Here is a 26,395-nt window from a genome sequence, read left to right as displayed (position 1 = left end):
AAGGAAGATATATTTTATCTTAAGAATTTGGATTTAGTTAGTGTCATGCTACCATACACTTCTATTTTAGGGAAAAACGTCCTTCTTTGTTCAAGTCTTCCATGTATTTTAGGCAATTACAGTTTACTGTGTTTTATTGTTCTAGCCCTGATGGTTACTGAGACAAGTATATCCAGAATTAAGTGTCATTTTCGGAAATATAATGTTAGTGACTGCCGACGATGGAGTGGCAATGGTGCAGTTGTAGTTAAATACCCATTTAAAATACATTTTTATTGCAGGAATATGCACATATTATTTATATTTAGATTCATGAAAGCTTACTCCATTCAAAGAAGTGAAATACTGAGATGGGACTTTTTGATGACTATTCACATCAAGGTGCCCTTGAATCAGGAATGATGTACTTATTGAACGCATATACGAAAACCGTTCCATTTGTCATACTACTATACATAGCAAACTTCACGTAGTCGAAGTGTCGTTACCGTAACTTCTCCACATTAGGATGACAAAGGAGTTAAGCTCACACTGCTGCGAGACAAACTCCCGCTATCGTGTCATTAAGCTCTACTCTATAATTAACAGGTATTTTTATATGAAATAAAGTTTAATGTACTCTTCTGAAGTTTCACTCACGACAGACAGTCATCAACTTCAGTACTTCGGACAAAAGGTCATTGCACAATACACCGGATAGAGAAGAACGTGGATTACAACAAATGTCTGTTTACCGTAAACTGTTCCAATTTCAGCATTGAGGTGAGAATCCGTTAGTACAATTTACTGTTAAATTTTCAAACTTTAGTCAGCATGGCTATCATCCTTTCTACTTCTGAGCATTTATATCGGTGATCTAGCCCAGATGAGATCATATTCTGAGGGAAATTCACTATTTCAATGTTTTCGTGGAATGATATATAAAGCCACGTTGATCTCCTTGTCGTTTAACTAACGGTGGAGCTCACCCCGACCTATAACAAGATGAAATGCATTGTATACTTCCTCCTGATGAACACTTAAGCCCAATAAGTTAGCCGCGGAGTTCCCTTCATTGCGATTTGTAAACTCGAGGACAAGTTGCACCGGACATCAAGTACTCATTGAGTTCCTAGAATGGATTTAATTTTGAAACACAGAAGCAACTTTCAAAATAATAGGTATTTAATTGTTGATTTTCTGAGAGCTAAAGGCTCCTTATATGAATTATTCATGTATTCAACTAAAGGCAACATTTTACGTATTGGATCTGATCGGTTCATGTATTTAACTTGACTATCTGTATGAATTAATTTACTGAAAGTAATTAAATATAAAAGTATTCAGTGTACTGATATGTTCTCCATTTAGTGTGGACATTATTCATTCTGAATGAAAATACACAAAAATGAAATAAAATATATAAAAAGGTATATTATTTCAGATTAAATAACACAAGAGTCAATTACAGTGGAGATTATGCCAAAATCACGAAAACTGTACCAGAATCACAATCCAGTTCTAGTAAAACTACAGTTCAACTAATTAACTCTTTCCATTTGCCATTATATACATACATGTATGAAATCCAGGCAGAAAGAAATCGGATGTAATAGTTAGCCATTGCATGTATGCCTATTTAGGTGTTCCTTTCGCGGATTTGATTCCTGTATCTTGTATTTTTCGTCTCGTCAATACGTAGCATATGAACTATGGATTACTACAGCAAATCTAAGGTCTTGGAGGTCTTTATTAACGGGTTAACCGGCTCACAGAAGAAGAATACAATTAGCTGGTGAATACCATTTTTCCCCATTCACTTCGGTCGACTATTTTTCTTGTGGTTCAAACCTTATAACTTACTATTCTACTGCCTTTTTCATGGTCGTACTAACATATCGATCCTTCAGGCACTCCCGGTTGTTTACAGGCCATGGAGTTACTTGTGGACAATAAATTACTTTTCTCGTACCAATACAAATTTGTGTGATCTTATGATGTGGTCTCTATTTGCTCACAAAGTTCCGCCAGCCACCAAGAACGTGAGGGAAAGTTTCTATTTTTCCCACATCGTCTTTGTTCGTCCCGGAAATGGGTTGGGGTTAAGGTTTAGAGTTTTTCCTAACAGAGTTCAAAAGATCTTATTGTTTCTTAAACCAAATATAGGCCTATTTCTTCCTCAGTGAACCTTGCTGCAACCTAGTCTGTATGAACGTAGCGCCAACATTGGACTCCGTAGGCCTACTTCTCACTTCTGTTGGGCCGTCTTAGCCAAGAAGCATTGTCGTTGACTTCTCATCACACGAGGTTCAAATCTAGACCAATTCATGCGGAATTGTTGAAATGAAATGTCTCGTCTCTGTGTTATAGATTCCGCGTAAAGCTAGAGGTCCAGTAGTTATGGTCATGACATCAGTTGCTACATCTATATATGTGAAGTAACATGTCATGACTAACTGACTGACTGACTGACTGACTGACTGACTGACTGACTGACTGACTGACTGACTGACTGACTGACTGACTGACTGACTGACTGACTGATTCATTATCGCCGAACCAAAACTATTGGACAGAAGGAAAGAAAATTTTGGGAATGCATTTACATTATATTGTAGGTGCTCACTAAGAGAGGATTTTTGGATATTCCACCGCTAAGTGGGTGAAATGGGGGTTGAATTGTTTAAATTAGTATATCTATATCTCAAAAACTTGACAATTTGGAGACGTTGAAATTCGTATTTAAAATCTCCTTTAAGAATAAAGAAACACGCGATTTTTTTTTTTTTTTTTTTTTTTGAAAATCCTCTTAAGAGGGTGAAAAGAGGTGAAAAAGGGGATCATTTCCTATTATGAGGAACTTATATATAAAAACTGAAGATATTACAGACATGAAAACTGGTCTTTGGAATCTCTTTTAAAAATAAAGAAACGCGCAGTTTTTGTTTTCAGAAAATCCACTTAAGAGCGGTGAAAAAAGTGAAAATATGGGTAAATTTTTAAAATGAGTAATATATCTCTAAAATTGAAGAAGTTACAGACGTAAAAACTGGTAGTTGGAATCTGCTTTAAAAGTAACGAAACACTTTTTTGTTCTATGAAAATCCACTTAAGGGGCGGAAGGGGGAGCTGAAAAGAAGTGGAGTTGAATTCATTTTATGAGGACACTTATATCTCTAAAACTGAAGACGTTACAGACGTGTAATTTGTTATATATCTATATAATAGGCAATTGGCACCCACTAAGAAAGGGTTTCAAAAAATTCCACCCCTAAGGGGATGAAACGGGGGTAAAACCTTAAACACCAAAATATTCATTCCTCCCAAACCATTGATCACACAAAGTTGAAATGACACTCAATGATTGCTTTTGTATGTAGTCGGTGTTAAATAAGACAAGTTTAGAAATAAACTCAGCCCTTAAGGGTAAAATGGGGGTTAATACCCGAAAACAAATATATTCCTTTCTCTGAAACCGTTTGACATATGGGGTTGAAATTTAACATGATGAAACCCCTCTATGTTTTAGATTTTTAATAAAATGTAGTCTTAAAATAATGCACTCCTAAGGGTTTTTGACTAGGAGTGGGAGCTGACAACATAAATATTCTTTTCTCTCCAACCGTGTGCCATATGGGCTTGAAATTTCACATGATGGTTGTCCTATATGTAGTAGATTTGTAAATCAAAAGTGGTCTTAATACAATGCACCCCTAAGGGGTTTTAACGGGGGGGATGGAGGTGAAGCCTGATTACAAAAATATCAATTTTTCCTAAATCGCTTGAAGTAGGCCTACTAGGTTGGAATTTTACATGGCGGTTACTCCTCAATACCTTAGATTTAAAATAAAAATTTGTCATAAAATAACGCAGTCCTAAGGGGTCTTGACTGTGGGTGATGTCCGATGACAAACATATTTATTTCTCTGAAACCGTTTAACATACGAGGTTGAAATTTCATATGATTGTTGCTCCTATATATCTCCGATTTTAAATGAGAAGTGGTCTTGAAACAATATATTCCTACGGGGTTTTGACTGGAGTTTGCGGCCTAATGACAATAAAACTCATTTCTATGAAACCCATTGACGTACGGGGTTGAAACTCCATATGATGATTGCTCCTATGTGTATTAAAAAGTGGTATTAAACCAACACACTCTTAAGTGGTTTTAACTGGGGTCGAGTTCTGATGACATAATATCCATTTCTATGAAACCGTGGTTAAAATTTCACATGATGGTTGCTCTTATATTTTTAGATTGTAAACAAGGAAAGGTCTTAAAACAATACACCTCTAAGAGGCTTTTGCTGGGGGGTGACAACTTATGACGAAATTATTCATCCCTCCAACCCGTCTGACGTATGAATTTGATATTTTACACATATCTATGGATGTTGTACGTGTCAAATACGGTGTAATTCAAATATTTCATGTATAGGCCTAAGGATTGGGATTGTGTAGAAGTTGTTGGAGTTGTAAAACTAAGTGTCCACAACAGCCAAGGTACTCGAACGAATTTTCGACTCCTTTCCTTTATTGGCAAAGAAAGTTATTTGTAAAACTGGTGGGTTTAACTGAAATAATCTTGAACCTATACACAGCTGGAGGAACAAATTTTTTGAGACTTTATACCATTAATGATGCCTGCAAATTCTTGCACACGTTGAATGTATAATATTTAAAGATTTAAATCTCTCAAAATTACGAATCACTTTCCACAAGCTTGATATATATAATGGAACTAAATAATAAAAGAGGTTCCATCTCGATATTATCAGATATCGGTGCTGACCTCTATACGTACTAAATTCTATGTCTTAGATTTTAAATAAGAAGTGGTCTTCAAACAATACATCCATAAGAGTTTTAGACTGGGGGATGAGGAATGATGACAAAAATATTCACTTCTATGAAACCGTTTGAATTACGAAATTAAAATTTCAAATCATTTTAAATAACAGAAAGTTTGAGACAAATTTAAATTTAAATGTGGGTTAAGATCCGAAGACAGATATATTCATTCCTTCCCCCGAAACCGTTTAACTGCGAAGAAAAAATTCCAAATAGCGGTATATATTTTAAATCCTTGGTGTGAATTAGTGAATATTTTGAAACATCCCATTCTTAAAGTGTTAAATTGAGTTATCTCCGCAAACAAAATTATTCAACCCTCCAAAACCGTTTGACATACAAATTTTTAATTTTGCGAGAAGGGTCTTCGTTTATGTCCTAGATGTAAAATACCATATACTTCAAAATATTTCTACCCTAAGGGATTTAGATGCTGCTTGACTCTCAAAAACCACAATATCTATTCTTCTTAAACCGTTTCAGGCACGATCTTAAACATTTACATGAAGGGTAGTCTTCTATGTCCTAGATGTTAAGTGAAATGTTTAAAACACTCACAGTTCGACGTACAATATCTACATTTCTCAGGTTGATCGCTTTTACATCTTAGATGTTAAATTAGATAGGGTTTTAAAGCATTCCAATTCTTCTGTACCGGGTTGAAATATCTTTAGATAAAAAAATTAACAATCATTCCCCCAAAACCATTTGACTAAGGGTATATTTTACAGGTTCAGTCGACAGTATACTCTCCAAAATGTAACATTTTGAAAAAAACTTTCAATTTATAACCGTAGCGAAGCACGGGTATCATGCTAGTAAGACTGTAAACTCTATAAACGTACTTGCTTGCTCACTTATGTGCAGTATAATACGAATAATTTTGCGTGGATTTCGAAACAGTTTTACAGTATGTGAAGAGTGAACTTGTTGGTGTGTTCCCGATGTTAATGAACGCAATTGCTTAAACTGTACGTGAGATTAGGGAGGGATCTCCCAGATAAGAAATGAAATACCATCGAAGCATATTGGGCAGCGAGTATGTAAAAACTAAGTGAATATACAAAGTCTGTACAGCTGCTCTTTGAATGGCATTAAGTATTTCGGACCAACGTGTGGCGCAACTCACTAATGCACCACGCTTTCCATCTTGTGTAGTGGATTTTCCTGTGTCGTGCAGGAGCTGAAGGTATCATACCGTAGTTCTCAGTCGTTTTCTCTTATTGTCAGAGTAAATTGCGTTTAATAACCAGAGTGACTTTACTGTCTGCATAGTTGTACTAATTGGGAAATCATTTCAAGGACAGCCGTCGAGATTCTGTAATTGCCAATGCCCTCACTCTACAGGTACTTATCATACTCATGTATTGAATTACTCTTACCGATTACAGGAATGCCACACTGCCACACCAGACATTTGAGAACTGCTATAAATACCCGTTTGTTTGGTTTTTTTTTTTTTTTTTTTTTTGCTTTACGTCGCACCGACACAGATATGTCTTATGGCGACGATGGGATAGGAAAGGCCTAGAAATGGGAAGGAAGCGGCCGTGGCCTTAATTAAGGTACAGCCCCGGCATTTGCCTTGGGTTAAAATGGGAAACCACGGAAAACCATCTTCAGGGCTGCCGACAGTGGGGCTCGAACCCACTATCTCCCGATTACTGGATACTGGCCGCACTTAAGCGACTGCAGCTATCGAGCTCGGTATAAATATCTCGTTAAGTTTTTTTAAAAAGAATTGTACTCCGTTCTTTATTCATCTTACCTCTAAAGCAGAGAAAAGTCTCGAAACCGCTCTCGTAGATTTTAGGAAGGATGTCTAAGAAGACTTCGTCATCAAATGTGTGTGAGTATCAACATAAATGATTAGCTTAGTGGTAATATTAATCCACCGATATTAAGAAATAACCCTAGCTCCAAAGCATTCTTTATGCAAGAATATTTCTAACCATTTCATACCTGACTTAACAAGATCTTTGCCCGTGATCAAAATTGATGGCTCCAATGTTATTTCCAAAACACTAACACGGCTTTATGAACACCAGCGATGGTTAGTACCGATACAAAATGTGAGGGAGAGGAAATTATTGATTTTCTATGAGCGAGGAGTGAGAATGTCATCCGAAGGGGAACATTCCCAACAGAAAAGCGCGAGAGGCTGGAATTACGTGGTGCACCCCTCCTCCAGTTCAGTGACAACTTGATACGGACATCGGCGTTCTACTCGTAATATATTAGATATTATTTAAGCCTCGCGATAACCCTGTCTAGATGAGCTTCTAAAAAACAAGCACAAATGCACACATACATAAATACGCACATACTAAACATACATACATTGATGATGCGCAATTCAATGTTCAAGTTTGTTAGATTATATGAATTAATTAAGCTCTCTAACAGAATCTTCTCTTTGTGCTCTCATCTAACACTACTTCACTTACCTGTCATCACACAAGGTCCGGGTCCATGGCTGAATGGTTAGTGTGCTGGCCTTTGATCCAGAGGGTCCCGGGTTCAATTCCCGGCCATGTCGGGGATTTTAACTTTCATTGGTTAATTCCGATAGTTCGGGCGCTGGGTGTGTTTGCCGTCTTCATCGTTAGAATTCATCATTGGCAGGGTCCCATCCTCACAGACGAGCAGGTCGCCTATACGGCGTCAAATCAAAAGACCTGCACCAGGCCTCTTCGGAGACCACAAGCCATTATTATTATTATTATTATTATTATTATTATTATTATTATTATTATTATTATTATTATTATTATTCCTAGGGAGGTATAAATACCAATGTTAAGCTATTGATAATTAAATTTGCTTTAATGTCCTTTCAATTGCGATGGATTTCAAGAGTCACCAGGGTGTCGGAATTTGGTCCCGCGGAAGTTCCTAAACGTCCTATAAGCCAACGACACAGACTTTAAACATTTTAAACATCCTCAGATAGCCCTGACCTCATCTGCGATCGAATTCTCCATCTTGGTAACGTAAATCAAGTCATGTCCGTGCGGAACTCGAAGGTATCTGGACGATCGGAAGATAAAAGCGTTTACTATTCATAACCACGATACTAATTATGATGGAGCGATTATCTCTACGCCCGGCCGCCTTTACCTCTAGGTATTAACCAGTTGCTCATTTTTGGCGTACGCAGAGCACGCAGGAGGCACAGAAGTTCGAAGTCATATTTCTAAAATGTTTTGACTTCCCAATAGATGGGTAATCAAACCCCCTTGCTTCTGGACGAATCCTGCACGTTTTTGCAGCTTCATTTTGGCAGTGACCTTGGAAAGGGAAGGAAGATGAATTACTGACCGCGGCATTGAGATTCTCTGGTAAAATGTGTTATTCTCCTAGATAACCTATCCTCCTCCATCCGTCTCACACGTGAAGCCTTCTTATCCCCACAGCTTTCTTCCAACGTTCTCTCTTCTAACACACCATTTATCACGTCATTCTAAACATCTCATGATGTTGTTCTCACCTGTTTGTAACACCATTATTTCTCGCTACGTCCATATCTATTGTCTGCAAAGTGTCCGGCTCCATGGCTAAATGGTTAGCGTGCTGGCCTTTGGTCACAGGGTCCCGGGTTCAATTCTCGGCAGGCTCGGGAATTTTAACCATCAGTGGTTAATTTCGCTGACCCGGGGGCTGGGTGTGTGTGTTGTCTTCATCATCATTTCATCTTCATCACGACGGGAGTCAAATCAAGAGACCTGCACCTGGCGAGCCTAACATGTCTTCGGACACTCCCGGCACTAAAAGCCATACGCCATTTCATTTCATTTCATTTCATCTGCAAAGTGTGCATATGTTACTCCTATACCCCAAAGTCTTCCAGAAAACAGAGCAATGTAAGGATAAATTCATTTGCCAACTCACTGTGTCGTTATAAAGGAAAGAAAAAGAAGGAAACTTCTATTTCATTTCGAGAATAGCACAAGATGTTGATCGACTCAGTGTGTGGAATGTTGTTCTTTTGAGGAACTTAGGACGCCAACGTAAAGAGCTCCGCTTTCCTACTGCGAATATCCTTTCTAACTACCCGTCTGTATTGTAGTATATTTTATTGTGGTAAGATTGGTTAGGAGCCGGCTATGAATATCAGAAAAGTACCATCCTAGTAATTGAAATTTGGCTGACAGAGAGACTGTATATCTACTCACAGACGGTTCAGTTGCCTGCCCTGATGTAAACTAAAACTGTAGGGCCATATAGTACCTTGGGCTACCAAGACAACTGCTGCCCTGGAAGATATTCTACAAATATTGCTGCATCACGTAGTCAACGTAACTACTTTCTCAACGGTATTCCTTGGTTCTTTTGATTATGTTCACTACTCCTGATATCATACATCACTTTAGTTGACGTCGTGGGGCTGAATAGGCCCTGTTCAAGTTCACAGATCACAATTCAAATCTTTGGACGAGCCAATTACTGAATCCTGAGGGAGAAACACTACGCCCTATATCACCAGGTCGATCTTACTAAACACACACGATTTCAAATTAGGATCAACTTTTACTGTGCAGCATCCGATACTTCTGTTGCTTGAGGAGCGTTTAGTTTCATTCTCCACCACCCTGAGTAAAGTCTATGAGTGTGAATGGGAATCAAATAAATTTGACTGTTCCTACCATACATATACTGCAGAGGTAGTAATGCACTGATATCCCTTGCTTTACACAAACTGGTAATGGCTGTTCTCAACCCATCCGATCGTGGATGACATTTAGTCTTCAGGGAATGTGTGACAAAGACCACTTCAATTCATTTTCAAGAAGCCTAATGAACCACACTCTGATCTGAGTACCAGGAGGGGTTTCTGTGTTACTAAACACATAATATGGCCCTTAAAATGCAGAGGTAATCTCCAAACAGTCCATGAAGATACCTGAAAGAGCAAAGGTTTCTAATACCTGCAATCTCAGCACTAACTGCAGTAGAGTAGTTGGCTGAGCACTAGAGGAGTTAATCTGGTTGCTATTGGACTCGACTAAACAAAAGATTATTTTCTACCCCTTCTCGCACACTTGTGGGTCGTGAGTGCGAGCTGTGTCGCACACGTGGAATTGGCAATGTTTTACCACCGGATGCCCTTCCTGATGCCAACTCTATATGGAGGGATATATTCACTATTGCGTATTTCTGTGGTGATTGGTAGTGTAGTGTAGTGTCTGAATATGAAGAGGAAAGTGCTGGGACAAACCCAAACACCCAGTCCCCGGGCTAGAAGAATTAATGAAAGGCGATTAAAATCACCGACTCGGTCGCGAATCGAACCCGCGACACTCTGAACCGAAGGCCTCAACGCTGACCATTCAGCCAATGAGTCGGACACTAAACAAAAGATATCTTGACACATAATCACGGCCTTATAGGAAAAGCTTCCTCAAATCATTGAATATTCTGAGACAAAAGAATTGGAAATATGACAACCCTCAGGACTCAAAACCGAATCTCCTGCTCACCGGATGGGTGTGTTAACCAATTCCACTAAGTTAATCAACACACATAATAGGGACACTCGAATCCTTGATATCCAGTTGACTTCCTTTCTTTCTTTCTTTCTTTCTTTCTTTCTTTCTTTCTTTCTTTCTTTCTTTCTTTCCGTGAACTACGGCTGGGTTGCTATGAAAGCACTTGAAAATGTCCTGAGATCCGTGTTATTAACTTTTTTAAATATTGTGAAGCTGCCACTAACCTGGCGCAGTCGTCGTAATACAGACCTTCGAATGAGGGTGGACGGCATTTGTTGTGCATGGGGAGCTGCGTGTATATTGTGGTGGAGGATAGTGTTATGCGTGGTGCGCGAGATCCTGGAATACTGCGGACGGTACAAACACCCAGTCCCCGAACCAACCGTTTAAGACTCAAATCCCTCGACCCGACCGGAAATCGAACGCGGGGCTCCGAGAACCGCTGACCAGTTAGCCATGAGCCGGACAGTGTTGAAGAACAAAATTCTGACACAGTAAGTAGCCAATTTAAGTGATTTTTTTAATGAAAAAGGTTCAGGCTAGTAGATTTACTCAGATATTTAAGAACCCTTTGGACAAAGTGGGCTGGATAGTGGAGGTGGTGAAAGTGTACTCGGTTCACCTGGAAGGAAGTGGGATTCACCTTGTCAGGCAGTCGGAAAATATAAAAACGTGATTTCCACTGCTGGAGGTCAAGAAGTTCACCCAGCCTAGCCGAAAAATGAGTACCTGGTTAATTCTTGGAGGCAAAGGCGTCCACTTAGTGCTGAGATTACCAATAACGAAAGCCTTTACCTTCGTCTCCTCCAAGGATCTCCATTGGCTGTACAAAGATGGCTGTGCTTTGCTTTATATAGAGCAAATGTTCAGCACCATGGCGTCTCTAACAAAATCAATGCAAAAGCAAGCGATGGGACGTTCAACATGTTGCATTATTATATTCTTTTCAAGGAGCGTGATTTAGCGTAATCGACTACGTCTGGGAGAGTTTCCACATTGAGCTATGTAAATCATTATCATTATTACATAAATTCAATGAGCAGTTATTACAAGTATATTACTTTAATTCTAGCTGTTCGCTTTATGATTATGGTTTCCATTATCCATAGCCTAAGCAAGACTGAGACAGAATAAAATTCAATTTAGTACTCGATGCTATTTTCTCTTTTAGTGCAAGCATGATAACAAAACGCATCACCGTATGCTACGTTGATTTACTAAATTATGGCTTGTAATCTTGGAAATGTTACCCCTGCGTAACTCACGGCTGCAGGCATGCTCACTAAGAGTTTCTCTGCCGAGCTCAGACGGTTGAGGCGCTGGCCTTCTACCCCACCTTGGCAGGTTCGATCCTGGCTCAGTCCGGTGGTATTTGAAGATGCTCAAATACGTCAGCCACGCGTCAGCAGCTTTACTGGCACGTAAAAGAACTCCTGCGGGAATAAATTCCGGCACCTCGGCGTCTCCAAAAACCGTAAAATATTAGTTAGTGAGACGTACAAACAATAACGTTAATTATTGAGAGTTTTTATTCCTTGTTAAGTATCTAGCTACTGAAATCAGGACACAAAGACTTACTTGTAGATCTGTCTGCACAACCTAATACAGTACCACAGTATCCTACAACTGCTATCTTCTTTGTTACATTATTTTCAAATCCTATCAGGAACCCATTATTTATTTAACCACTCGACGAATCACAGGAATTTGACATAATAAAAATAAGAAGAAGAATAGTAATAATAACAAAAATAATGCCAGGCTGAGTAGCTCAGACGGTAGAGTCCTAGTTGGTGGGTTCGATACCGGCTCAATGGTGGTAATTACTGTTGCCGAAATACACAGATTTCGTGTCTGTAAATTTGCTGACACGTGAATGATCTCCTCGGGAGAAAAATTACGGCATTTCGGCGTCTCCATAAACAGTAAAATTAGTTAGTGGAACGTAAAACCAATAACATAATAACAGCAATAATAATAACAATGGTACAGTAATACTTCCGTGTGGCTATAGCTAGCCTGGTGCAGCCATTGTAAGACAGATCCTCCGACGAGGGTGGGCGGCATCTGCCTAGAATGGGAAGCTGAGTCTTATTGCAGTGGAGGATAGTGTTTGTGTGGTGAACGGGCAGCAGGGATGTTGGGGACGTTACAATCACCCTGTTCCCAGCCAGGTGAATTTACCTTTTAAGGTTAAAATCACCGACCCGGCTGGGAATACAACCCGTGGCCCTCTGAACAGAAGGCGACTACGCTGGCCATTCAGCCATGGAGTTTGGATAATAATAATTTTTTTTTTTTTGCTAGTTGCTCCACGTCGCACCGACACAGATAGGTCTTATGGCGACGATGGGACAGGGAAGGGCTAGGAGTGGGAAGGAAGCGTCCGTGGCCTTAATTAAGGTACAGCCCCAGCATTTGCCTGGTGTGAAAATGGGAAACCACGGAAAACCATTTTCAGGGCTGCCGACAGTGGGATTCGAACCTACTATCTCCCGAATGGATAATAATAATAGTAATAATAATAATAATAATACAGTAATAATAAATTATTGACAAGCATTACGACAATCCGTAAGAAAATGAGAGTTAAATAGATACAATTTACAGAACTAACGAATTGAGGTAGTTCGGGAAAATCATTGAACAAAACAGCTCCTACAAAGAAGTCATTGCGGTATATGAAGATTTACCAAGATGAAGACAGGCTATCATATAATCAGTGTTGCCTATAGCTATAACTCAATATTAATTTATTCACGCTAAACATAGGCATCGCTCAGCAGTAATTAGTCCAAAACTGCTTTAACAGTAGAGTACAAGAAAATGATGACAGAAATAGTGGAAACAACTGATAGAAGAATTTAAATTTAAGATGAAGAACAGTACAGAAGACGGCATAACGATGAATTATTTTATAAACATATTGAAAGAATTCTACGTATGCAAATACAAAAAAATGAAAATCCCAACCTCTTCACAAGAGGACTTTTCAACTGCCGTGAAAAACTGAAAATGACCGGTGAATAATTCCTAGGCACTAATAGGATACTTACTAAGTAATCACCCCTGGGCGGGCTGAGTGGCTCAGATGGTAGAGCGGTGGCATTCTGAGTACATGTTCGCTGCTTCGATCCCGACTCAGTCCGATAGTAATATTGAAGGTTCCGAATTACACCGGCCTCTTGTGTCAGTATGTTTATTACTGCGTAAAAAGAACTCCTGCAAAACAAAGTCATGACCCCTCGACTTTTCTGAAAACTGTAAAAGTGGTTCGTAAAACGAATTACATTGTTATATAATTTCTAAATGATCAATATTTTAACTTTGGATATTTTGCATTAAGTTCAATTTATGTTGAATTATGCAGGATAAGAGATAGTTGTACATATTTAAGAACATTTAAACATAATTTCGTTTGACTACAGTGTCACACACCGATAGTCTTTGTATTAAGATCATCAAAGAGGGATACATTTCATTTTCCATCACATGTCCACGATAGACGTATTCATTGCGTACACATGAAATACAGCATCATAAACAGTTATCTTCTAAGACCCGCGTTACGAGTGACAAGACGAATCTAATCAGAGTGACCGGATTATTAATGTTTGGTGTAAATTAAGTTTAATCCTATACCAAATTCGGCAGCATAGTACAAAGAACACCGCCATCCCTCCGGGAAGTTGGGGGAGATTCTGTATGGACTTAAAGCTACGTACGTTGTGAGTCACATCGCTCCCCCAACACGCTACCCTTCCCTACATCTACATTTACATCAGTACAGAGACCTTAATTGTCTCACTAACACCGAGCTAGAGCAAACAGATGATATGTGATAAATGTGGTTTGGAACAAGGCAGCATTGTGCTCATTCATTTAATTGTGATAATCCAAGACCATGAATGCTTCTACAATCAAGAAGGCAGAAGTCATTACAGTATGCCAACATGAATATGAATTTTACGGGCGTATTCTAAATTTTACAGAATTTCCTTCAGTTTCAGTTATCTTGATAAATAAAGTTGTCTATGATTAAGTATGATTTCCCTTGTCAGATTTCTTTTTCAATGTTTTTCTGTTTCGGGTCATATTAGAGTATTGTAGCTCTTAAAGTTTCCCGGTCATTTAGGGGCTTGTAACAACGTTTATCACGAGATCTGTGGACGTTTGGTTAATATTTGGAAATGTTAAACTCTGTGGTAAGTGTGTAACTACAGCGAGTAAGTTGGCCTAGTAGCTACTAGGGAGATGGTGGTTTGAACGTCAATATCGTCAGCCTTGAAGAAGACCACGGTCGCTTCCTTCATAAACCTATCCATTTTGCTTTTCCTCGTTTCTAAAAACCTGCATGAGTTGGTGTAGCGTTAAACCACCATTAAAATAAGTGTTCAACGTTAATTAATTTGGTCTAGGGTTGAAAATGATTCCTCTGAATCTGAAATATCTTAAAGATAATTCCCCAGCGTTAAACTGGGGGAGTGAGAATAACCTACATAAAAGTGCCACTAACAATAGCGGTTATTAGTTGTAGAACGTAACCTCTAATATCTGAATAGAGCACGTTGTAGTTCTATTGTCAACTGGACTCACCGCTCGGTTACAAAGCAGGAAACAAATAAGTTTGTATGTATAACTGCTAAATTCTAAGTAACAATATAACGTAGATAATAAACGTACAATGCGACAGGTTCACTTAGTACGTTAGGAACTATTTGTATAGCTAATGCAGATTTCATGAGCGTTATAGTCCTACAAATGAAAATGAATATAATTTATTGGAGCTTTAATAACATTTCGATATCACTGTTTCACGTAAATTCAAAATCATTCAAGCTCGTTAAATTTGTTTTTACTACTTTATTATCCGCGTAGAGTTATTTTTTAATCTTATATTAAACTAACTATAATGTAAGGTGTGTCACTCTAGTAACGAATAAAGTGGAATTAAGTTTATTCAAAAATTAATTATGTTTAGAAATTACAATTCAGAATGTGCCTAATAATAAAATCCTAATTTGTATGAAGGTATTCTAATCCCGGCGGCATCATTCACATATCTCATGTATATGCAACTCTGAAAGGCAAAACAGATAATAATGAAGATATATGAAGTTTCTAATCTAATAAAATATCACTTAATATCAATAAGGGTGCTAGGATGGTATGAGAAATAAGATGATACTGCTGACTAGCTGTTTGAAGATTGGAAATCGCGGAATTGTCCATTCGTTAAGCTCCAAACGATTATGTATTTGGCAAGGTAACATGAAGAGACAGGATGTTCTTGTAACAGGATACATCAATTTACCTGCACGATAGTTTTAAAGAACGGTAGAAAAGAATGATATTACCAACATGTAGGTCAGGTTTCCCTTCAAAATTCCGAAATCGTAACTTGAATCACTTGATAAATCATTAATCCGTGAGACTTATGTTTATACCGCTATATACATGAATTCAAATGGTTCCCATACATCCCATTTTAAACACTCATGTCTTTAAATACATATTTCATTTTGTATAACATATCTTCATACCACTTAACTTTCTAAATATTATCCAGAGCTTTAGCCAAACTAAACATATTGCTCGTAATCTAGATAATTCCAAAGAATTGTTCATCATTATAACAGCGTATTAGAACACGGTAATAGCTGGAAGGCAGCAAAGAACACCCATAGGGCTCAAGTGGAGACGTGGCGCCACGCGGGCAGACAAGAAATGTTCAAGGTAGTGAGGTTAAGTGGTTGTGGTGGCCGTAATTGTGAGTGTCTAGTCATACAAGATTGAACCAGGTATTAACTACAGCCACACGGAGGGTTCACCAATATGTATGAGGGAAATGAAGTAATTCAAATACTTCTCCAGTCCTAATAACTTCACAGCGATGTTGAATACACAATGATACTTTGTATACCAATTGAGAATTTCTATTAGAAAATTATAACATCATAACCTGTACCTAACAGATTACAACTCATTTCCGTTGTGCACAGAATTCCATCAAGTTCACAGTGAGTTAAACTATGCGTCTCGTGGTTGTACAGACCGGTCCAGAGATTAGAGTGAATAGAAAGAACAGGTAACACACCGCCCTTGGAGTTGTGAAATAGAAGGGTCGCTTACCTGAAAACGCAGACGTCCATTGTAAACACGGTGAAGTTCCATTGGATGACAGAAAGGAAGGTTCTACAGTGATATTAGCAAACATTGTCAGGCTTTGAGAAATGGAAAACTAATTAGCGATTCATGTACATCCGAAGTAACGTAAACATCCGCCCTAAGCAGAGTGTCCTTGAAAATGATTCCAGTATTCACAGAGGAAGCAACACGCAGCAAATGAAGGAAAAAGGTTATAAGCATTAGTCGCAAACCCAATAGCTTCGGAGTTCTGGTCCTGGAGATCACGATGTTCCAATAATTTACTTATGGTCGTGTGGAACAAAAGACGGAAATACGACCCCACCTAAACTAGTGTCTTGTGTTATGGTCTGATTATGTAGGAGGGGCATATCTTCCACCCCGAGCACTTTGTCATGAAACAAATGCGAAACCATTGTATGCAGACAATTGATGCAGTACATCGAGCATCGCGTGTGTGTGCATTATTTGTACTGTATCAACCAAGAAGGAAACACTGCGTACTACGGACCGTATTGCTCTCGCAGTCCGTCAGGTGTACGGTAGTGCTCGAATGGCACATGTTTTATTATGACACTGCAGTACTGTAATTTGTTTTCTTGTCTTTCTTCTCTGGCCTTGCAGCACGTTATGGAGGCCTATTATTCAACACGGGAAATGGCCGATACGATCTTTTGTTACGGAGAAGCAAAGGGAAGAAACCTATGGGCACGTAATCTGTATGCCATCGAATATCCAATACGCCGCACACCATCTGTAAAGTTGTTTAGTGCCCTATTCTAGTGCCTTACGGAAACAGGATCCTTTGCACCATAAAAAAAAGAACGTGGCAGACCTCGAACAATTCGCACAATTGATATGGAGCAACGGGTATTAGAACACATGGAAGACAATCCTGGAACGAGTGTCCGATGAATAGCTGCAACTGACGGTATGCTAATAGTGTTGTCTGGAATAATTGCTCTACCTGTAGCATGTGCAGCATGCCCACGCTCTGCTGCCACACGATCGGCCCAGAATGCACTTCTCTAAGTGATTTCTCTGAACATGTGCCCATGATCTGCACTTCACAGCGAAGGTTTTGTTTATAGACGAGGTGGGTTTCACAAGGGACGGTATCGTAAATTTTCATTATACCCAGGTATGGGCCAATGGAAATCCGCATACAATGGAAGGCAGACACACCAGCACAAATTTAGTATCAACGTATGGGCAGGCATTCACTGGGAAAGACTGATAGGTCCCTGCGTTCTACATGACAGACTGAATGGTCCTGCGTACCGTACCTTCCTTCAGGACAAGTTAACTGTGTTGCTGCAAAATGTGTCACTACAGGAACGACTGCAAATGTGGTAAATGGATTTTCATCGTTGGGTTAGGCGGCACCTAATACGGGTCTTCCAGGAGCAACGGATAGGTCAGAGAGAGTCAATATTTTGCCTGCCCGTTCGCCTGACCCTAACCCTTTAGATTTTTGGCTTTGGGTACATGTAAAGACCATGGTGTATGCGGTGTCCATACATGATGTGGATAGGCAACGAGAACGCGTACTCAGTGCCTGCGATGCAATCCAGTAACAGCCAGGAGTGTTTCAACGAATGAATGACTCCTTGCGACGTATGGTACAAGGCTGCACTGCAATGGATGGTGGTCACATCGATCACAAGTTGTGAAGAGTAGGTCAAAGACATGGTGAAACTCGATGGTAGTGGTAGCTGATCATAACTCCGAAGCTACTGGGTTTGCGATCAATATTTATAGGACCAATTTTCCTTCGTTTGTTGCGTGCTGCCTTCTCTATAAATAATGGAACCTTTTCCAAAGGCACCGCCTATGTGTCTTTGAGTCATACAGCCACATCAAATGAGATAAGAAGTTAAAGCATACAGTAATTATTAATGATTGGTACGTGCAAAATATTTTAGTTGGAGGACAGTATCCAATGCATCGTTTAGAAATTAATACACTGACTGACAGAGCAAATGCAACACCAAGAAGGAGTGGTTCGAAAGGGATGAAAGTTAGGAAAAAATAGAGACGGCACGGACGAATAATTGATGTTTATTTCAAACCGATATGCAGGTTACACAATGCGCACGGCATCGACTCAGTAGGATGTAGGACCACCGCGAGCGGCGATGCACGCAGAAACACGTCGAGGTACAGAGTCAATAAGAGTGCGGATGGTGTCCTGAGGGATGGTTCTCCATTCTCTGTCAACCATTTGCCACAGTTGGTCGTCCGTACGAGGCTGGGGCAGAGTTTGCAAACGGCGTCCAATGAGATCCCACACGTGTTCGATTGGTGAGAGATCCGGAGAGTACGCTGGCCACGGAAGCATCTGTACACCTCGTAGAGCCTGTTGGGAGATGCGAGCAGTGTGTGGGCGGGCATTATCCTGCTGAAACAGAGCATTGGGCAGCCCCTGAAGGTACGGGAGTGCCACCGGCCCCAGCACATGCTGCACGTAGCGGTGGGCATTTAACGTGCCTTGAATACGCACTAGAGGTGACGTGGAATCATACGCAATAGCGCCCCAAACCATGATGCCGCGTTGTCTAGCGGTAGGGCGCTCCACAGTTACTGCCGGATTTGACCTTTCTCCACGCCGACGCCACACTCGTCTGCGGTGACTATCACTGACAGAACAGAAGCGTGACTCATCGGAGAACACGACGTTCCGTCATTCCCTCATCCAAGTCGCTCTAGCCCGGCACCATGCCAGGCGTGCACGTCGATGATGTGGAGTCAATGGTAGTCTTCTGAGCGGACGCCGGGAGTGCAGGCCTCCTTCAACCAATCGACGGGAAATTGTTCTGGTCGATATTGGAACAGCCAGGGTGTCTTGCACATGCTGAAGAATGGCGGTTGACGTGGCGTGCGGGGCTGCCACCGCTTGGCGGCGGATGCGCCGATCCTCGCGTGCTGACGTCACTCGGGCTACGCCTGGACCCCTCGCACGTGCCACATGTCCCTGCGCCAACCATCTTCGCCACAGGCGCTGCACCGTGGACACATCCCTATGGATATCGGCTGCGATTTGACGAAGCGACCAACCTTCCCTTCTCAGCCCCATCACCATACCCCTCGTAAAGTCGTCTGTCTGCTGGAAATGCCTCCGTTGACGGCGGCCTGGCATTCTTAGCTATACACGTGTCCTGTGGCACACGACAACACGTTCTACAATGACTGTCGGCTGAGAAATCACGGTACGAAGTGGGCTATTCGCCAACGCCGTGTCCCATTTATCGTTCGCTACGTGCGCAGCACAGCGGCGCATTTCACATCATGAGCATACCTCAGTGACGTCAGTCTACCCTGCAATTGGCATAAAGTTCTGACCACTCCTTCTTGGTGTTGCATTTGCTCTGTCAGTCAGTGTACTATTGCATAGTTTAAAACTGAATCTGTATTGAAGAAATCAATCAAGGAATTAACAGTCTCAACGGCGAGTACGTCAAAAGTATGAACATATCCTGTATCATCCATAATAACGACCACCTATTGTGTACAGTCCTGTGTCAAACGCATGAATGTGCCATATCAAAAGTTGCGCGCAAGCGCACGCGCGTGTGTGTGAAAAGGTACATGTAAAATCCAAACACACAGGAATTAACTAGACGTGACTAAAATAAGCTCCCGGCCAGGAACGGAACCAAGGACAGCTAAGCTGATTAAAGTCACTCATCAGCTTATCAACTAGCATTACACATTATTATGTTTGAAATGCCAAGCGTTTGTTCCACTATTTCCTTCTCTGCATAGTTCGTTGGCGGATATTATCTCCTTCATTCGACGTGTCATGGAGTTCGTCAGGCTCTAAACATTACCCAAGAGGCTCGTCTGACATGAGGTCCTGGAAATAACCCAGTGCTTACAGACCAGATCAGTTCTTCACCTCGGACCACATTCTTTATACTAGATATAAGATGATAGTTCGAATGGGTTAATCTATAAGTTCGATGGCTACCTGTTGAGTGGGGTATCTCAGAACGAGTTGACTTGTGCGAAGGTGAGAAGTCCTACAGATAACCTCACCTGAATTGTACTTTCTCATTCTTTCTTATTCTATATGCCTGTCAGTGTAATGAAGCGTCCCTCTTCCGTCAGACTACATCTACCCTAATGTGTCAGAGAAATGCAGTTATTATTCCAACGTTGATCGGTGTGACATCAAGATCTCCATGACCTATAGACAATTATCGGCTCGTCTTTGGTATGCTACATCCGCAAAGATGATATTCTCTCAGACACTGTTTTCATTTAACCCGGCATATGCATGCCTTTATATTTTGTGATCATCAGGAAGTTCCCCTTTAGTGATAGCCCTAAGGGCATTGAGAATGCTGAAATATAGTTTCTGAGGATCGTCTTCAAACAGTTAGGGGGAATCGCTGACATTTATGAGATATATGGAGTTTAAGATCGTATTTTCTTTAGCGGTGGCAACCCATAAGTTGTTTAGGTAGGATGGTGCAGTCTTTTTTTAAACAGTAGATGACTCCTGCTTCACAACACTAAACCCTCCATGCTAGTCAGAACTCGCTCTGGTTCTCTTTATGCTTTGTGTGGTGAAAAATACTGAGAAAAAGTGATATTTCATGTCATGCCATAAAGTATGTTATGTGTTGTTTGAGTCATCAGTCCATAGACTGGTTTGATGCAGACCTCCATGCCACCCTATCCTGTGCTAACCTTTTCATTTCTACGTAACTATTGCATCCTACATCTGCTCTAATCTGCTTGTCATATTAATACCTTGGTCTACCCCTACCGTTCTTACCACCTAGACTTCCTTCAAAAACCAACTGAACAAGTCCTGGGTGTCTTAAGATGTGTCCTATCATTCTATCTCTTCTTCTCGTCAATTTAGCCAAATCGATCTCTCACCAATTCGATTCAGTATCTCTTCATTCGTGATTCGATCTATCCATCTCACCTTCAGCATTCTTCTGTAACACCACATTTGAAAAGCTTCTATTCTCTTTCTTTCTGAGCTAGTTATAAATAATGAAATATCGACTCATTTTGACCCCATCCGCGGTCTGCTGTCAACATTCTGACTTTAAGAGAGATCTAAATCTATTGGTTACAATCAGAGCTCCAATTCTTAGTATTTAACTTTGTTCAAACTACACCTCTTAAAATGTTCAGGACGTCAGTGTAGCTGCTACAATATCTAACTTTTAACTTTTATATGAAATGTCCAGCCTTCGAAACGTATACGACGTGACTTGTATGTGTTCCATTTTCCATCGGAACAAATTTTCACAACTGAAGATAGCCTAAGTGATACTTAAGCAGATTTTAGCTCTGTGGACTGTGAACGTTTATACTTCCGCGACTCTCCACGCATTCTAATAAACTTTTCCAAAGATTCAGTAGGTGAGGTTCGTTTTAAAAATAGCGTATCCAGTCATCTATTGTCAATCCCAATTATCTAATCAGTTGTTATAAATGTTGCAGCTCTGTGTACATGGTATACTTACAGACATCTGTATACCCTATCGGCCTGGAGACCAAAGCAGTACGATGGGAAATTGCAAAGTGATGCACTGGAAGACGTGATAGATTACGACCGATTAGAGGCATACCTGTTACAAGCGAAATTGTACATTCTCGTCACAGAGAAACTGTTATTCATACGAGTATTATAGTACATACCACAGGACCACCCTTTATTGCAGTAGACCTGACAACTTAAACACTGTAACCATTAATATTAGAAAATTCAATATGATCAAAACCAGCCAGATGGGATTCCCGTACTGAAGTAGCAAGGCTTGCATGGAGGTTTATATTTACTGCATTTCATTTGTGCTCGCAGAAGCATATTTGATTAAGTAAGAGATTGATTTGCACAGTGGTGGTGGCTGTTGACTCTCCATCAAGGCGACTGAGATTTGAGTCCCGGCCAATCCCGACTTCGCATATTCAATTAAAAAATCACGAAGCCTCGTGAAGGATAACCGCCATTAAATCTCAGACCAAAGCCGAAATTAAGGAGCCAGGATGCCTCCACCGACCCCGAAAATTTAGAAGAAAGTTCATGGAGATGCTTGATAAAGAATTTTTTCAAGCCTACGTGAGATATCGTTATAATGAATTATGATAAATAAAGTAGATATACGGACAGAAGTCCTAGTCCCATGGTATAGGGGTCTGGAGGCTATCTGTCTGAGCAGCAGTCGTCTGGGTATGCCAAGGATCGTAATGTGCTGTATGTGCCAGAAGTATTACTAAAACGTATCTACTGGTCAGTACTGACAGTGGAAATTTAAGTAGATACATACTGTAGCATTCTTTGGCCAAGTAATACACATTCCCTACATCTGGAATAGCTATACCTTGTGGTGGTGGAGATTATTATTTTGTAAAGGAATATGGGTAGATTATCATTATTGATCAGAATCTTATGTCTGAAAACGTACTGCTTCCGCTGTGTGGTAGAACCATACGATTTTGATCATATGATGAACGTTTCTAGTCATGAATTCCTAAACTAAACATCATCCATTTAAACCTTTCCATAAATCCGAGTGATAGGAATTCATTATTAGGTAAGTCTGAGTAAAACACAGAAGTATTAAGTACTGAACTCACGAAACAGGTGAGAAGGGAGATAAGCAGTTCTTATTATAACCATTGGAGTTAATAAGGATGAAGATAATTAACGATTTACTGGATGCCCGAAGGCGATCTTTAAACCAATAGTAGTTGAAAAGACGTTAGGCACAAGTGTTACAGGAGTCTCTTCGTTCACAACAAGGAGATAGGTATGAAATGTGCTTTGACAGGCATACAGAGTTTATGACAGTAAACTTGAAAGGACCCGTAACCAATTCCTTTCTTACGATGAGTAACGAGAACAACAGAAACAAAATGGTTGGAGTACACGTGACTCTGCACATTACATTTAAGTAGATATATTAGATGTTCAAGAACTACAAACGTAAAATGCTTCATACTTCTGTAATAGTCATACTGCCAATGTGGACTACCTAATATAATCAAGTGAATTGCCCACGTCCGTAGCCAATGGAATGACTGTGACCAACTGTGTGGTACGGTCGGGTGGACGCTTGTCTCATGTAGCCACAGTTGCAGAATTGAATTCGACACCGTCGCTCGGCATTAAATAATGCTTAAAAGAACGAATAAACCTTGATATACATATGAAAGAAAGCATATCAGATGTCTGCAAAGCCACGTTATGAAGAATCGTTTCCAACGCCTCGCTCTCGAACTTCTGAGATTTTCTATACATTCTTCAATACTTGGTAAACATTAGGTGGTGGTGGTGATGATTGTAGTTTTAAGAGGAAGTACAACTAGGCAACCACCCTCATGGTATACATAAAAAAGGTTAAATTTCCCATAATACCCGTCACGACCTCTGGGGGTGTCACCAAACTGACCGACAATTTAAGGAACATATTTTGAACTTGTTAAAGTATCATATAAAACACCATGTCATTATCATTATTTCCTTCTCCACTAGGGTCTTCTAGGCACCACGTGACAATTTCAATGCTTCAGCCTCTGTTGTTCCTTCTTCTTCCTTCAATAATCATTCATCTGCTCACTAAGTCTCCTTTTCTCTTCTCGGAACATTTTGAGCTTGCTTTCTTTCCGTCCCGACCTTGGAATCCCTCCATTTTAACACATTATATGCCCGGCTCCATGGATAAATGGTCAGCGTGCTGGCCTTTGGTCACAGGAGTCACGGGTTCGATTCCCGGTAGGGTCGGGAATTTTAATCATCATTGGTTAATTTCGCTGGCAAGGGGGATGGGTATATGTGTCGTCTTCATCATCATTTCATCCTCCACACGACGCGCAGGTCGCCTACGGGAGTCAAATCAAATGACCTGCACCTGGCGAGCCGAACTTGTCCTCGGACACTCCCGGCGCTAAAAGCCATACGCCATTTCATTTCAAGACATTATATTATTATTATTATTATTATTATTATTATTATTATTATTATTATTATTATTATTATTGTTATTATTATTACTTAGGAAACAACAAATGTAACAATTAGAAGCCTGGCCCCATTTCCTATCAGCTAAATTGACTGCAAGATGGTATGATTATCGTGCACATTTATAGCGCATTATGTCTTCCGGTATGGGCTACAACCATTTCCGCTCATTTCCTTTTATTTTTAACTATCTAAGTTCCATCTTAGACTTCGGCAGCACTTCCTTGTGATAAATGGTGTGAAGGTGTCACTCAATGGATCACCTGGTACTTGCATTTCAGTTAGCTCATTAGACTAATATAATAGATAGGGCTCGGGAGTTGAAGACCTATAAATTGCCTATAAAGTACCCATAAAAAGCCTCAAAATATTCAAAAACATAAAAAATGGCAAAAAGGACTTAAAGGGCGATCCAAATTCATTCATAATTTCACTTTCAAGTACATATATAACGAGGGAATATAATGTTTAGAAATGCACAATTCGGTGGTATGTAACATACAGCGCAAAAATATATCAGTAAAATACTTCTTCTTTCAGACAGTACATATTTTTAGATTAAGATCATTTAAAAAAGGAATTCCGTGAGTAGTGTATTTGTGTGAGTTCTGATACCACCGCCACCGCTGGCCCACTGAACGGGGCTTCCACCTCATGGAATGCGCTGACTTAGAGTACATGCTTAACCTCACATGACCTTACTTGGCGGGTGATTTGAAAAGTAAGGCGGTTGGATAAGACATCACCCTTAATCTCACTACCCGTTCAGGCTTAACCTCACAGACCCCGAGTTCGACCCTATGCTTAAGGGCCTAAGACTCAAATTGGATCGCAAAAATTGCAAACTGGACCCAACTGCTAATGTGATTATAGTCAAGAGTGTAAGCTTAATCTAACAGGTACGGATTCGACTCCAAGCTTAACCTTACGGGTCCTGGATTCAACCCTAGGCTTAAGGGCGTTAGGTTTACAGACCCAAGTTTGATACCCAAGAATGCCGGCTTAACCTAACTACTAACGTGATTATGATCAAGAATGCTAGGTTAGCCCAACAAGCACGCATTTGATGCCAGTCGTAACTTTAAAAGGGTGTTACAGATTCAAGTTTGAGATTCGATCCCAGGCTTAACCAAAGTAGACAAGATGAGGCATGGTCCAGGAGCTTTGAAGTTCAGAGTGGTAGAAGCTGAACTTGAAACAAGATGGCGGCTACACATAGGACTAGGGAGATGGTGTCGGTTGTATTACATATTCCTTATTCATAGGGGGCGTAATATTGGGAAGCATCTTTGAGGCTCTAAAACAGAGATCGATTTTGAGACTCCCTTGAAATAAAATGGAACTACTGCGGGACTAAATTTCGGCACTTCGGCGACTCTAAATCGTATTTAGTAGGACGTAAAGCCAATATCATTATTAATAGTTGATCTAAACAGAGATCGAGTCCGGGACTCCCTTGAACAAGAGAAGAACCACTACGGGACTAAATTCCGGCACTTCGGCGACTCTAGACTCCTGACCTAACCCTAGAGACCGAAGTTCGAAACATTTGCCTAGACTTAACTAGACAAGATGAGACGTGGTCCAGGGTAACTTTAGGGAGCTTTGATGCTGAGATTGGTAGAAGCTGAACTAGAAACAAGATGGCGGTTACACATAGGAGTAGGGAGATGGTGTTACGTGTAATACATATGCTTTATTCATAGGGGGCATAATATTGGGAAGCATCTTTGAGGCTCTAAAACGGAGATCAAGTTTGGGACTCCCATGAACTATAATAGAACTACTGCGGGACTAAATTCCGGCACTTCGGCGACTGTAAAACGTATTTAGTAGGACGTAAAGATAATATCATTATTAATAGTTGACCCAAACAGTGATCGAGTCGGGGGGCACCTTTTGCTGCTAAAGTCAAGTCGTGACAGGGAATGCGTTTTAT

This window comes from Anabrus simplex, chromosome 2 (genome assembly GCF_040414725.1).
Source record: "Anabrus simplex isolate iqAnaSimp1 chromosome 2, ASM4041472v1, whole genome shotgun sequence".
Classification (NCBI taxonomy): Eukaryota; Metazoa; Arthropoda; class Insecta; order Orthoptera; family Tettigoniidae; genus Anabrus; species Anabrus simplex.
This window is presented reverse-complemented; position numbering follows the sequence as displayed.